The sequence below is a fragment of the Bos grunniens genome, chromosome 11 (assembly GCF_055505025.1).
Source record: "Bos grunniens cultivar Pamir isolate PY7600 chromosome 11, Bosgru_T2T1.0, whole genome shotgun sequence".
NCBI lineage: Eukaryota > Metazoa > Chordata > Mammalia > Artiodactyla > Bovidae > Bos > Bos grunniens.
Window position 1 is genome coordinate 38,614,956 of NC_141175.1, and position 15,277 is coordinate 38,630,232.

Here is a 15,277-nt window from a genome sequence, read left to right on the forward strand (position 1 = left end):
ACATTTAATTTTTATTTAACACGTGACATGAGTCTTTCAAGAAGTCCTGAAAGACTTACAGGAGTCCAAGAGGAGTTGTCTAAAGTCAGTTACAGTTCAAGATAGCTCGGTGACATCACCATTATGAGCAGCTTGTACTGGCAGAAGAATGTGTGACAGTGAGTGCTTACCATCCGTGTGAGTAACAGTGAGGTGGCTGGAGCCATTCCACAGTGGACAGTGCTAAGACATTGCTGTCCCTCCTCTATACGGTCCAACTAGAAATCTGAACATTAAACATTTTACTAACAAAAGTGTAGCACAAATTCCGTACTTAAAGTCTTATATTTCTGATTATCCTGAAGGGTATCTATAATAGCAATATTTGGCTTCAGCTCGATGTTTAACACTTGGCCATTTTTCCACTTTGGGTGAGTGTTCACTAAAGCTCTAAAAGGACCCTATTGAGCCTTCTGTGTTTCTTTCCTCCACAGATATCTCAGTTAAAAGTAGCATCTCCACCAGAGCTGAAAACAGGTTTCTTCTCTCACCTCTTCCTCCTGCTGATTCTCAACCTTCTCCTGAATCATGGTTGTGGAGCCAGTTCAGTGAGATCTCGTGGAGACGCAAGCTGAGAAACCCCACACGTCCTCTGGGGAAACTGTCAGCCAGCGCCCGTCCCACTGGTGTTGAGCCAGCCCAAGTCGGGTGCCATTAACCCAGATGGTGCTGCCTCTTTCAGAATACCCCCTCCTAGTCTTTCTCCAGCAAAGAGGAAGGACCCCAGTTTTTGTCCAGGTTGCAGTTGCTCTCTGGTCTCTAGCTATGCCTGTTAACACCTGTTAACACAGAACAGATCAGAGCCCCTACCTACTCCATGCTCTGGGTGGAGTTCTGAAAGTCGCTCAGTCATGTCTGACTCTTTGTGACCCCATGGACTATACAGTCCATGGAATTCTCCAGGCCAGAATACTGGAGTGGGTAGCCTTTCCCTCCTCTAGGGGATCTTCCCAACCCAGGGATCGAACCCAGGTCTCCCGCATTGCAGGCGGATTCTTTACCAGCTGAGCCACAAGGGAAGCGGGAGTTCTGAACTGTCACGGAGTGATCCACATGGTATGCAAAAGGAGGCAGAGAAGCGTGCAGCAGCAACACCCCACACTGATGGTAAATACCTGCAGCTGGAATAGCCCAGCATCCCCACAGAATCATAGTGGATGGGGATTCACATTTGCCAGTCAGCCTGGATTTCAAATATCGTGTCACTTGCCTGGTAAGTTCATGGCATTCCCGTGATCCAGACCCCTTCTCCACCTGGGGATCAGAAAAAGCCACAACAGCCAGCAGAGTCACCTCAGTGAGTAAGGACACAGGTTGCACTCACCAGCCACACACACACTCCCTGCCTTCGCTATACCTTCCGTCTCGTCACACTTTAGAGAGCGGTTTGCTGTGGTACTCTGCCCAGTGGGCTGCGTAGGTTACAGGTTATACATTCTTTCCAGAATTTCAAAGCTTCCTTTAGGATTACATTTTGTATCTTCCATGCAATTTGCCTTTCTGCGAGAATGTTCTTGGGGATGAGTAACTTTGGTTTGCCCAGATGGTCTTCCTTTCAACCACTTTCCATATTTTTAAGGATTCCTTTTTCTTCTGTCTTTTCAAAGCAGTGTGTTTGATTTGAGATTTTAGGCTGAGACACTGCTTTTTACTGCAAATTCCTGCCCATATGCCATTGTTCAATCTTTTGAGGAAGACTGGGTGAACTCTACTGTTAGCTGAGATCATCAGGGCACTGTTTCTCAAAGGAAGATCTTTGTCCACAGTCAGCATGCTCCCTGAAAATGCAGACTGCTGGGTCTGGTTGCAAACACATTGACTTAAAATGTGGGTGGGGCAGGAGAAGGCCCTGGAATCTGCATTGCTGACAATTGCAGCAGGTGGTGCTTGCACACTGTGGAGTGTGAGAACAACCATTCCAGATGAAGGAGCAGGAGGAGTGAGCTTCCCAGGGGCCCTCGGGGGCTGCTCTCCTTTGCACATCTCCTCAATCCATGGCACCCAAGCTGTAAGAAGGACCCCTGTACTGGCTCTCCTTGCCCATCCTTGTAGGTTTCAGCAGCTTTCCCATCTTGTAGAATCCTAATGGCCATTCTGAAGGCAAGCTGCACCGAGTTGGACTCCGTGGAGATAAACCTGGCCACCTTGCCTGGGTATGGGGCCATGTGGACAGAAGAGTACAATCGAGAGATGGGTGCTTCCCTACACTTCCCACATGGAAGCAATGTAACAAATGATGACATTTGAATTCACACTGAGATCAGCAGGTGAGACTTCTTGAGGCTGGTCTAGAGGCTCCAGCCTCCACAAGCCTGGTCTGACCGCCCAGAGGGCTGAACGCTCAGCACACCTGTTGCCTCTTTGTCTGCAGTGCCGCATAGGTGTCTGCTGCTCTTGTCCAGATAAGAAATGGATGCCGGCCTGCAGGAATAGAGAGGCGAGGGTGAAGCAGCAGATGCTGAGGGTGGGAATGTTAGCCTTAACAGCCGAGTAGATGGGGGGAAGACGGAAGGAAAGCTATCAGAGGGCCGTGGGATCTGAGCCCAGCTGGGATGTGGGGCCACAAACAGAGCAATGACAGAGCCTGGTCTTCTTGCTGAAGGTGCTGTTCCTTTACTTCTTACCTGTCTCCTCCATGTCCTGGCTGAAACCACATGCTTTTCCCTGGTCATCTGTTCCAGGGGCTTCTAAGAGAAACCAGAAGACAGCGATGCTCCAGGTGTTGGAGCAGATGGTTGCTTTCTCCTCCCCCGCCCCTTTGCTCCCACTAATGATGGGTGGGGAGTGTTTTCATTTCCCATTTATTTCTTAGTCAAGGCTCACACAAGCTATGTAACTTGTTCCATGACTTGCCAGGGGCTGAGACAGGGGCTTTATCTCTGGCCTTTTTCATCCCTAAATCAATGTTTTCTGTGCTTTTTCAATCACCACTGACACCACTATCTCTGTCACCACATTGACAGATGACCCATTTGCTCTTTGTATCAGTCTCAAAAGTGAAAGTGAAGTTGCTCAGTCGTGTCTGACTCTTCATGACCCCATGGACAGCCTACCAGGCTCCTCCGTCCATGCAATTTCCCAGGCAAGAATACTGGAGTGGGTTGCCATTTCCTTCTCCAATCTCAAGCTGTGGGCAGTTTGGGCTCTGAGACTCCTAGGCTGCACCCAAGGCACCAGGCCAGTAGGTGGCAAGCAGAGCTCTCTGACTCCCTGAAGACCGAAGTCCCAGGGTCCTTTGTGCTCCAGCAAGTCACCAAGTTCGTGAGTTCAGTATAACCCCTTCTTGACCTGTACCTCCTAATCTGCTCGCTGGCCCTTTGTGGCAATGAGATTCAGGGTCAGTTTCCAGACAGAGCAGACCCAAGAGACAACTTTGCTTTAAACCCAGGGGTGGATTACATTTTGTTGAGTCTGAAGTTTATACAATTTTGGAGTGTGTCTTCAGGAAAAAAGAAGAAACGTATAGTACTTATGCAAAATTCATAGAAAATACAGGACTGTGCAGTTTAGGGGCCCTGAAGATTATACTCTGTTACCTCCCCAGCTGTCTATCTGCCTCTGCTCAGGGCTGTTGAGGGCAGGCAAAACCTCGATCACTTTTCCCTTCTGCTCCCCTCTTGCCCTGCACAAGTGCAAAATCACAGTATCCTTGCATCTGAAAAAGGCAGTGTCATCCCAAGGCCCTGGAGGCCCCTTTATAAATGTCAAGCTAATTACTAGATGATTAGATAATAGCTACAGTGTGTGCTGTCTGGGTCAGCAGCTGCTAGCAAAATACCCCGAGGATACCAAGGGATGTGTTTGCAAAGATGGGAAGGACTAAGTACTTTAGGGCTTGATGGTGAAAACAAGCTCCCAGGGACACTCTGTCAGGGAGACGCCTCCAAGACAGAGGATAGGGGGTGGGGGGCGGGGAGGAGGCTGTGCCAGGCGCATATCTCTTCCCTCTGGAAAGAGCTCCCATGCTCAGTCATGTCTGACTCTGTGCAACCCCATGGACTGTAGCCCGCAGGCTCCTCTGTCCATGGGATTCTCCAGGCAAGAACACTGGAGTGGGTTGTCACGCCCTCCTCCAGGGGATCTTCCCAACCCAGGGATCTTACTCTTCTGTCTCCTGTATTGGTGGCCAGATTCTTTATTGCTGAGCCCTCAGGGAAGCCCTCTGGGAAACGGTAGCAGCAGAGTTTCCCGGGCCAGCTAAACTCTTTAGAAGCATTATTTCTTTTAATCCCTCAACCAGCCTTTTAAGGTCAATTAAGTTCAGTTCAATCGTTCAGTGGTGTCCAACTCTTTGCGACCCCATGAATCACAGCACGCCAGGCCTCCCATCCATCACCAACTCCCAGACTTCACTCAAACTCATGTCCATCGAGTCGGTGATGCCATCCAGCCAACTCATCCTCTGTCGTCCCCTTCTCCTTCTGCCCCTAATCCCTCCCAGCATCAGGGTCTTTTCCAATGAGTCAGCTCTTCACATGAGGTGGCCAAAGTACTGGAGTTTCAGCTTTAGCATCAGTCCTTCCAAAGAACACCCAGGGCTGATCTCCTTCAGAATGGACTGGTTAGATCTCCTTGCAGTCCAAGGGACTCTCAAGAGTCTTCTCCAACACCACAGTTCAAAAGCATCAGTTCTTCAGTGCTCAGCTTTCTTCACAGTCCAACTCTCGCATCCATACATGACCACTGGAAAAACCATAGCCTTGACTAGACGGACCTTTGTTGGCAAAGTAATGTCTCTGCTTTTCAATATGCTATCTGCTGCTGCTGCTGCTGCTAAGTTGCTTCAGTCGTGTCTGACTCTGTGCAACCCCAGAGATGGCAGCCCACCAGGCTCCCCCATCCCTGGGATTCTCCAGGCAAGAACACTGGAGTGGGTTGCCATTTCCTTCTCCAATGCATGAAAGTGAAAAGTGAAAGGGAAGTCGCTCAGTCGTGTCCGACTCTTAGCGACCCCATGGACTGCAGCCTACCCAGCTCCTCCATCCATGGGATTTTCCAGGCAAGAGTACTGGAGTGGGGTGCCATTGCCTTTTAGGTTGGTCATAACTCTCCTTCCAAAGAGTAAGCGTCTTTTAATTTCATGGCTGCAATCACCATCTGCAGTGATTTTGGAGCCCCCCAAAATAAAGTCTGACACTGTTTCCACTGTTTCTCCATTTATTTCCCATGAAGTGATGGGACCAGATGCCATGATCTTCGTTTTCTGAAAGTTGAGCTTTAAGCCAACTTTTTCACTCTCCTCTTTCACTTTCATCAAGAGGCTTTTTAGTTCCTCTTCACTTTCTGCCATAAGGGTGGTGTCATCTGCATATCTGAGGTTATTGATATTTCTCCCGGCAATCTTGATTCCAGCTGGTGCTTCTTCCAGCCCAGCGTTTCTCATGATGTACTCTGCATAGAAGTTAAATAAGCAGGGTGACAATATACAGCCTTGACGGACTCCTTTTCCTATTTGGAACCAGTCTGTTGTTCCATGTCCAGTTCTAACTGTTGCTTCCTGACCTGCATATAGGTTTCTCAAGAGGCAGGTCAGGTGGTCTGGTATTCCCATCTCTTGTAGAATTTTCCACAGTTTATTGTGATCCACATAGTCAAAGGCTTTGGCATAGTTAATAAAGCAGAAATAGATGTTTTTCTGGAACTCTCTTGGTTTTTTGATGATCCAGTGGATGTTGGCAATTTGATCTCTGGTTCCTCTGCCTTTTCTAAACCAGCTTGAACACCTGGAAGTTCACGGGTCACATATTGCTGAAGCCTGGCTTGGAGAATTTTGAGCGTTACTTTACTAGTGTGTGAGATGAGTGCAATTGTGCGGTAGTTTGAGCACTCTTTGGCATTTCCTTTCTTTGGGATTGGAATGAAAACTGACCTTTTCCAGTCCTGTGGCCACTGCTGAGTTTTCCAAATTTGCTGGCATATTGAGTGCAGCACTTTCACAGCATCATCTTTCAGGATTTGGAATAGCTCAACTGGAATTCCATCACCTCCACTAGCTTTGTTCGTAGTGATGCTTTCTAAGGCCCACTTGACTTCACATTCCAGGATGTCTGGCTCTAGGTGAGTTTAAGGTAGAAGCTGTTATTACTACAAATTAACAGATGAACTGAGACCACACGGGTAAGTAAGTGGTGGAACCGGTTTCAACCCAGAGCTTAGCCCAAGGTGAAGAGCACCCTGGGCTAAGCTCCCTTGTCTCTCCATTATTTTTCTAGATACACTGGACACTTGGATTGCAAACGACAACCCCCTTCCCAGTCCCCTCAGACCTGCCCACATTCAGGACTTCCCACAAGCATGACAGTTGAGGAACTTAGGCCACAAACAATGTGAGGCCGTAGCAGGGCTTCTCTGGTTCCCAGAGAGGAGTTCCCTGGGTTGATGATTTGTAGGTGCACTCAGTGGAAACGTGGGCACTCCATGGAGATTACCGGAAGTGGGGAGGGGAGGAGGGCATCTGATGGGAAGGGGTGGGTGGAGGGGTCAGGCAGCTGCAAGAAACCCCCACTTCTGAATCCAGCCAGAGTAGCACCACCTTCACCTCATGAGCTGGGCCGGGCTTCCTGATAAATTTCATGTTTAAGCAAAGGGATCTGCATCCCCAACATGCTAAAGAACCACACGAGTCCCCCAGCCCTGCACCCCTCACACTGGCTGGCTGGGTGGGAGAATTACACCAGGATCTGCAGGGAAAGCAGATCCTGACCTTCCCTGTTAAGGCGATTTGGTGAAGCATATGAACCTCTCCAAGCAGTATTTTCAAATGCATTAGACAGAATACATAAGATTACAAAGGGAACAAATTACATTGAACTACAGTTATCAAAATATTTTCTAAAACCTCAAAATTGCAATCTAGTACCGCACGTGCTTCTTTGTTCACACATTCAACAAGATCTAGTGACAGGTCTAACAACCCCGGAATTCTCAATCCTCTGTGAGGAGCTTAAGCAGTAATTTAAGATATCTGCAACCAGTCCAGTCTGGTAGGAAGAGTCTCTGGGATTTCTGCTGGTGGCAAATCACAGACTCAGCTAAAACACCTGAGTTCCTTTTGCCTACACTCCTAACAGCAAGAAATGCTAAATTTTGGCTGAAATATAAAGGTATAGAAGATTTTTCCAAGTGTCCGAACCCTTTGAATTCTGTCCGTGAGCCCCAGAGCCTCTAATGGAAATCTATCAGCACCGTGTATGTCAGCCATCTAAGTTCTTATCCCTAATTATCAGTGTTGGTATGTTTTGCTGGAGCAGTTGAAGCATGCTGCAATGCCGTGGCTTGGCCGCGTTCCTTAGTGCTCATTCTTTGCTCTAAGTCCTGTTGACTGTGGGGGCAGTGGTGCTGGGGTAGCGGGGTGGGTGTCTACACATCTTTTCTCCTGGATTGTGATCAGGTGCCTCTGGCCCAAGATGACCTGTAACTATTCCCTCCACCAAGGAAAGCTGCAAATGGAGGCCTGCAGCATCCCACCCTGGGTCTGAAGGCATTATCCACCACCCCAAGACCAGAACACTCACTCCTGAGCTGCAAACTCATTCCCAAGAGGGAGAGTCCACAAGGACCCATCGGGTGACTCGCTCTGCCTTGTCAAAATAACAGATTGGCTCTACTGCAAAGGCATGGGATTAGGCAGCCTTCAGAGAGCTATTTTGGGATGGGTGGTTTCTTTTTCTCTCCCTCTGATGGTTTGTTTTCAGACTCATTCAGAGAATGCCACAGAGGTCACGGGAGCCGAGGAGAGGGTGGCACTTTCTCCCCAGCGCCTATGGTGGGGTGGGGAGGGGGGTCCAGGGCTCAGCATGACTCCACCACTTCTCAGGAAAGAACTGCTGGTTGTTTGCAACTTCTCAGAAACCCCACAGTGTGCCCAGTCACTGCTCTGGCGGCCCAGTGTTCGGGGGGCTCAGGCTGGAAGATGGAAAAGGTCAGGGTGGGGCCTGGATGAGCCTGGACAGAGTCAAGAAAGCTGGAAGGGACCCTAGAGGGTGTGCAGCCACCCTCCCTATTACCCAAATAAGGAACCCAATGCTGGGTCCCAGGGGTCAGTCAGCTCAGTTCAGTTGCTCAGTCATGTCTGACTCTTTGCAACCCCATGAACTTCAGCACACCAGGCCTCCCTGTCCATCACCAACTTGCGGAGTTTACTCAAACTCATGTCCATCGTGTCAGTGATGCCATCCAACCATCTCATCCTCTGTCATCCCCTTCTCCTCCCACCTTCAATCTTTCCCAGCAGCAGGGTCTTTTCCAATGAGTCGATTCTTCGCTTCAGGTGGCCAAAGTATTGGAGTTACAGCTTCAGCATCAGTCCTTCCAATGAATATTCAGGGCTGATTTCATTTAGGATTGACAGGTTGAATCTCCTTGCAGTCCAAGGGACTCTCAAGAGTCTTCTCCAACACCACAGTTCAAAAGCATCAATTCTTCGGTACTCAGCTTTCTTTACAGTCCAACTCTCACATCCATACATGACCACTGGAAAAACCATAGCTTTGACTAGATGGACTTTTGTTGATAAAGTAATGTCTCTACTTTTTAATATGCTGTCTAGGTTTGTCATAACTTTTCTTCCAAGGAGCAAGTGTCTTTTAATTTCATGGCTGCAGTCACCATCTGTAGTGATTTTGGAGTCCAGGAGTCAGGGGCTGAGACAAGAGCAGCTCTCATCCTCTTTCCTCAGGCCGACCTGGTCTAAGCCTCATGTGGATCTTGCCCTTGAGGTCTTAGGGACCCAACCCCCCTACCTCCAGATGTGCAATAGCTCCTGTCACCGAGTCTCTAAGCAGAGGGGCCAGAGACCTCCCGCCTGCAGGCTCCCCTGCTGAGCTAGAGGGATGCTGCTTCCTGCCTTGGTGCTGGAGGTGTGCCCCTATTAACACCTATTAACACAGAACCATCCCTGCCCCAGCACCACCCAGAGCTGGTGCCACTTCCAATGGTGACTTTGCCCCGGGGCTCTTTGGGTTGGCATGTGCTGAATAGACCAGCACGGGCCCCTCCAGCTTGTGTTTTCCATACTTGCACAGATTGTACAGATCGTTGCTTCAATCTCTTATATGAGATGACCCCTTCAACCCTCTGCTGTGGGCCACCTGCAAATGTCTGCATATCTGCTCTCTGCTTCCTCCTTGAGTAAGTGAGTGAGTGAGTGAGTGAGTGAAAGTTGCTCAGTTGCGTCTGACGCTTTGCAACCCCATGGACTACACACTCCATGGAATTCTCCAGGCCAGAATACTGGGGTGGGTAGCCTTTCCCTTCTCCAGGGGATCTTCCCAACCCAGGGATTGAACCCAGGTTTCCCACATTGCAGGTGGATTCTTTACCAGCTGAGCCACAAGAGAAGTCCACATCTTCCTTGAAGACACAGACAAACTGCTCATCCTGACCCAGCCCGGCAGGTATGTCGTCCTCCCTAGCCCTTTCCAGGCTCCTTCAGATTCTGCGTGTTCTTGTTGACCTGGGATAAACAGTAAGCAAAATTTCTCTCAATTTCCCCCAGCCTCTAGGGCAAGGCCAACTCTGATGTCCAGTGCCAGCGCACACCCTCCCACAGTAAGGCCTAAAACCTCCAGCCTGGGCCCAGGCACAGGGCCACGCACACAAGTTCTGCAGGCCCATGGCCACGTGGTACACGAGGGGGGATGGTGTGGGGGTTCTTGGCTCCCGCTCTGTGGCAGCCCCAAACCCCACCTCCAGGGCTTCAGAGCCTTCATATCTTTCCTCCCCTGGCCTGTGAGATTCTTTCCCATGAAAGGATCAAAGCTCCTTCATCCTTCATCCAAGGCAGACATGACCTGCTCAGGTGGAGCCCTCACTGCTCCGGAAGATGCCCAGGGATCTGAACCTGAAGCTGGAAGAGCCCAGCCCCGACTTCAAGGAGTGGGCAGGAAGTTCAGAGCCACAGACTTGCTGGATGGTGGGGGCGGGGTGCTGGCCCCCAAAGCAAGGCCTCCCACGCTGAGCCATGAGAGCAGCCTGTTGGTGCCCCATACTCAAGCCTCGTGAAGCCCCTTGTTCAAACCAGGAACCCCAGTGGCTTCACAGTGCAGTTATGGAGGCTTTGTGGGGCAGTGGGACAACGGGTGAATGAAACCTGGATGACCAGACCCTCTGCCTGTGGCCCGGGCCTACTGCTTTGGTGGAGGCCCAAGAGAGCCCCTCTGTTTCTATGCAGTTTGGGGTGCCTCCTTCCCAGCCCTCTAGTCCCTTTTGTCTCCTTGTGCTGAAGATCCAGGGGGCAAAGAGCATTTCAAGTGGGCCTGAGGATGGGAGAGCCATGCAGACTCTCCCCACCTGGAATCTTCATCACCCATCTCCTGCCCAGTGCCCACCTTCTTTCTCACCATTCCCTTTCATCCCCTCCTGAGTTCCAGCCAGAACTGCCCAGGGACCACATCTGAACATGCCAGGCTCCTTCAGGCCTCATGTATGTGGCCTAGCCACCCCAGGCCCAGGTGAGACACCTGGTCTACAGAGCTCCCTCCGTGAGGGCGGAACCACGTCTTGCTCTTTGAACCCGCCCAGTGCCGGCCACAAAGTTCTGGGTTCAGAGTACGTGTTCACAAAATACTGAACAACTTTATTAGCACCAGCTGAGTAACCCGCAGTCTGCAGCGTCCAAAGCACAATGCTCTTAGCCTCTGGCAACCTAACAAGCCAGGAGGAGAAACTGAGAGACCAACCCCGCCTGACAAGAGAGGAGCTCACTGAATTGGACACACAAATAAACAAGATTCAAGAAAACACAAGAGCAACAAAATGCAACTAGAGTTTCTACTACCTCCAAAGCGAGGCATGCCCACCAATTCATTTGTCTGAATGCAGGATCATAGTTAAAAGCTATGCTATGCTTATATTTCTGAAAGTTCTAATGAGCATGATATATTTGGGTAGCAATTCATGCCATATAATTTAAAATAAATATGTATTTATTGGAGGATGTGCTGAAAGACATTTTACTAATCAGAATATTGGATTAAAATGGGCTTAAACTGTGTTGGGTGAGAGCCTGCTGGTGGAGGGAGGATTGGGAGGGCTTTCTAGGGGTCTGGACCCCCCATCCCCTGCTCTCCATAAAGGACACAACCCCCTAGGGCTCTCCTTCCTTCCCAGAAGGGGGGGCCTGCCTGTCTGTGCTCTGATTAGCCACCTGCTGCTCCAGCTCCTGTGATCCGGAGCCATGATCCCCCGGGCGTGGGCAGTGAGCGTGGACCTGGCTCTCAGAGTGTCCTGCCCCCCCTTGCTGAGGCCTTCACCCTGATTCTAGGAAGATGTGCTCCATTACCGGAATGGGCCTCAGCCCCGCCCACCTGGGAGAGTAGTTCCAATGTGGGGAATGCAGATGGAAGGGTTTTCTGTTCTGCTTTCCTAACAAAAACCCCTTGGAATTTATGTCCCTGCACATACCGTTCCACGTTTCTGCTCACATTCTTCCTCCTGCTGCCTAGAAACCTTTAAATTTGCAAACAGCCCTGCCTCGGCATTTGGGAGGTCAGAGCCATTCATCACCCCCATGTTTTATTTCCACAGGGATTCGTGAAGTCCCCACAGAGAGTCAGCCTGGGGACAGGCACCGTAGATTCCAGAGAAAGATGATGGGGGCGGGGGCAAAGAGTGTTTTTTCAGGACCTCATTTTAAACTTTGTGCCAGGTACAAGGCAGAGTATTTTGTAATGTAACTGGTCCTCACAGCAGACTTGCTGCTGCTGCTGTCACTTCAGTCATGTCCGACTCTGTGCGACCCCATAGACGGCAGCCCACCAGGCTCCCCCATCCCTGGAATTCTCCAGACAAGAACACTGGAGTGGGTTGCCATTTCCTTCTCCAATGCATGAAAGTGAAAAGTGAAAGTGAAGTCGCTCAGTTGTGTCCGACTCTTAGTGACCCCATGGACTGCAGCCCACCAGGCTCCTCCATCCATGGGATTTTCTAGGCAAAAGTACTGGAGTGGGGTGCCATCGCCTTCTCCGTCCCGGCAGACTTGGGAGGTGCAGATTAGCAACCTCAGTTTACAAATGAGGAAAGTGAGGTGTAGTAGGCTGAGTAATGTTCCCCACCCCTGCCTGAGATGGCCATGCCCTAATGCACAAAACCTGTGGCGAGGTTCCCATAAATGGCAAAGGGGCTTGGGCTGTGATTAAGGATTCGGGGATGGTGAGACTGTCCTGGAGTATCTAGAGGGACACTATGTTATCACAAGGATCCTTATAAGAGTGAAGGAGGAGAGTTAGAGTCAGAGAGTGATGTAGTGATGGACACAGTGGTCCAAGTGATGCAGGGCAATGAGCCAAGGAATGCAGGAAGCTTCTAGAAGCTGGAAAAGGCAAGGAATTGGATTCTCCCTCAGAGTCAGAAGGAGCACAGCCCTGCAGACACCTTGATTTTAACCCAGTGAGACCGATTTTGGCACCTTTCCTCAGAACTGTAAGATTGTTTAAGGCACTAAGTTTGTGGACTTTTGTTTCGGCAGCAATAAGAAACTAATAAATAAGGCATTGCTTTTCCCGAGGCTACAGAGCTGGGGAGTGGCAGAGGCAGTACTTGAATCCAGGTTGGTCTGACTCCCCAGGTCCAAAAGATGTTAAGAAACTTTTTTATTGGAGCTCAGAGCTGGCCTAAGGTGCTGTTTCTTGGCCAGGTAAGAGAGGTGTCCCAGGCCTAAGGCAGAGGTGGACCGACAGATACTTGAGGCTCTGGACACTGAGGAGTCCAGGCTGAGACAGGAGGTGACGTGAGTGTTAGGTAGCAAGAAGCTCACAACTGCAAAATGGCTCTACCCTTCCCCCTCGAAGACCCACGACAACTCTGTTCCTGCAGGGCTTGGGATGCTGGTGCAGCCCCTTCAGTGACCCAGCTGCAGAGGCTTCTACTGATGGGCCAGGCTGGACTGGGGGCCACTACAGCTTCTACCCTTCTGTACATGGTGGCAGGGTGGCCTCCCTGACACTCTCAGAAGAGACGGTGCCCAGCTCTGCCATGACCTGCCACAGGACCCTGGATCAATCACTGAATCACTCCTGTCCTCAGTCTCCCCATCTGAAAAATGGGATGATGATGCCCCCTTCATAGGGCTGCTGGAAGGATTGGCTGCATGTGCCTCTAAGTGGGGCTGAGTCTCAGCTGGCATGCAGTGCTAGGATGACTGCGCCTTCCCTCTGGCAATGTCCATTCTGGCTGTAGGTGTCTCTGCCGTGCTGGTGGCCAAATGGTTTTAATGGTGCCCTTGAGTCCGAGTCACGGGTCCTTAGTTCCAGCCACCGCACTTGGTAAATACGTCTCTGTGGGGCTGCCCTGCTGTTTTGTCATGGAGAGAAGTGGTCTCTCAAACTCTTCCCTGTGGTGGTGAGGGGACATCTGGCGACCGAGCCCCTCTGACCAGCAACCCCTGAAGGAGCATCATTGCTCCTGCTACCCCTCCCCTTGGCCAGAATGCTGGGGGAAACCAGGCACAGACCTCCCTCCTCGCTCTCCCTCCTGATTGCTGTGGGGAGCGTGGGGTCAGGAGATGGGGGACAGAGGAACCGCAGGACAGAGCCAGCAGTGGCAGCCTCTTCAAGTGATTCTTCCCGGATTTGTTTTGAGAGTTTTATTCGGTGACACATCCACCCATGTCGCTATATTTATCTGTGAGAGAGGCAGGATATTTTTGAACGGATGTAATTTCTGGCTCTTTCCCTCCAGGGGAAGAAAAAGAGTTTCTCATTCCTATTCACTTCCACACTTCTTCTGTATAAACACACCCATGCACATACACACAAACATCCACACACGTGCACACACACACAGAAAGGCAGACCCTTGGTTCAACAACTACAATTCTGAGACTCTGTGGTTAACTCAGGCCTAGTTAACATGATGGATAAATAGGCAGACAGACAGAAGGAATAAACAAAACTGAATAAATGACCAAACCCACAGTGAAGAAATTGTGGGTTTGGGCGTTTATTTTTTTTCTCTTCCAACTTCACTAGCACATACTGAGTAGGAAGAAAATTGACCGAGGGCAGGAGAGAAGGCCCAAGGGGCACCTGCCAGGGTGAGGGGCTGGAGTGAACAGTTTGCTCTCTGGCTTCAGTGGAGTTGGCAAACCAGGCTCACAGCTGACCCAAAGCTGAGTGGGCGGTGAGAAAGCTGAAGCCAGGTTCAGGATGGCAGGGCAAGTTAGAGAAACAGCGAGACGAACTGTTCCAAGGATGAACACCCACCTTCAGTTCTGCATTTACTTGGAAATAACCAACAACCTGCAAACATCTGTAGGAAGTAAATGTCGCCAGGAAAACCAGGGAAGTAGGAAACGGGGAAACACAACTCAGGCCTCTGCAGCTGTGTCTTGCACAGCTTCCAGGCGTAAGGTCCAGGTGGCTGAAGTCACAGAGTTTTCCTTCTACGTTCCTTCCAGCAGTTTTACAATCTTAGGTACGACATTTACGCACATTTAGATCCACTTTGAGGACTTCCCAGGTGTGCAGGGGTAAAGAATCCACCTGCCAATACAGGAGACAAGAGATGTGGGTTCGATCCCTGGGTCAGGAAGATCCCCTGGAGGAGGAAATGGCAACCCATCCCAGTATTCTCGCCTGGGAAATTCCATGGACACAGGAGCCTGGTGGGCTGCAGTCCTTGGGGTCGCCAAGAGTCCAGCACGACTGAGCACATGCACAGATTCACTTTGAGGTAATTTTCGTATAGGGTGGGACATATGGCTTAAAGTTTGTTTCTTAATTTTTTGTGTGTTTTGGATATTTAATTCTTTTCTCATCATTTATTAAAAAGAACATCCTTTCTCCAGTGAATTGTCTTTGTACTTTTGCAAAAAACCAGTTGACTAAATATGTGGATCTATTTTTGGGTTATTTCTTCTGTACCATTGATGGATATATATATATATATATATAAAATACATATAAAATATATTTTAATATATAAATATACATTACATAAAATACATTTCTACAGAAGTAAACATATATACAAAATATATATCATATTTATTTGCATATATTTTACACATATATACTTATATACATTAATATAAATATATTATTATACAGTAGTATTATTAATATCTATTTGTATACATTTCCCTCCAAAACCATACTACCCTGATGACTGTAGCTTTATAGAAAGTCTAGTAAGTCTTCAAGTCAGATAATGTGATTCCTCCAATTTTGCTCTTCTTCTTTGAAATTGGTTTGGCTCTTCAAGTTCCTTTGCCTTTGCATATAAATGTTGGCTTTAGTGT

At 49.4% G+C, this 15,277-nt stretch overlaps 2 long non-coding RNA genes across 2 annotated transcripts; one reads left to right on the plus strand and one right to left on the minus strand.

The window, feature by feature from the left end:
• Positions 1-1,831: 1,831 nt before the first annotated feature.
• Positions 1,832-3,705, minus strand: LOC147362948 (uncharacterized). Its single transcript, XR_015135845.1, has 3 exons — positions 3,576-3,705; positions 2,664-2,726; positions 1,832-2,460 (listed from the first exon to the last, which is right to left on the minus strand). It is a non-coding gene; the product is annotated as an uncharacterized LOC147362948 (long non-coding RNA).
• A 5,161-nt stretch (positions 3,706-8,866) lies between these two features.
• On the plus strand, positions 8,867-10,972 carry LOC147362949 (uncharacterized). The gene is made up of 2 exons (XR_015135846.1): positions 8,867-9,434; positions 9,536-10,972. It is a non-coding gene; the product is annotated as an uncharacterized LOC147362949 (long non-coding RNA).
• The last annotated feature ends 4,305 nt before the right edge of the window (positions 10,973-15,277 follow it).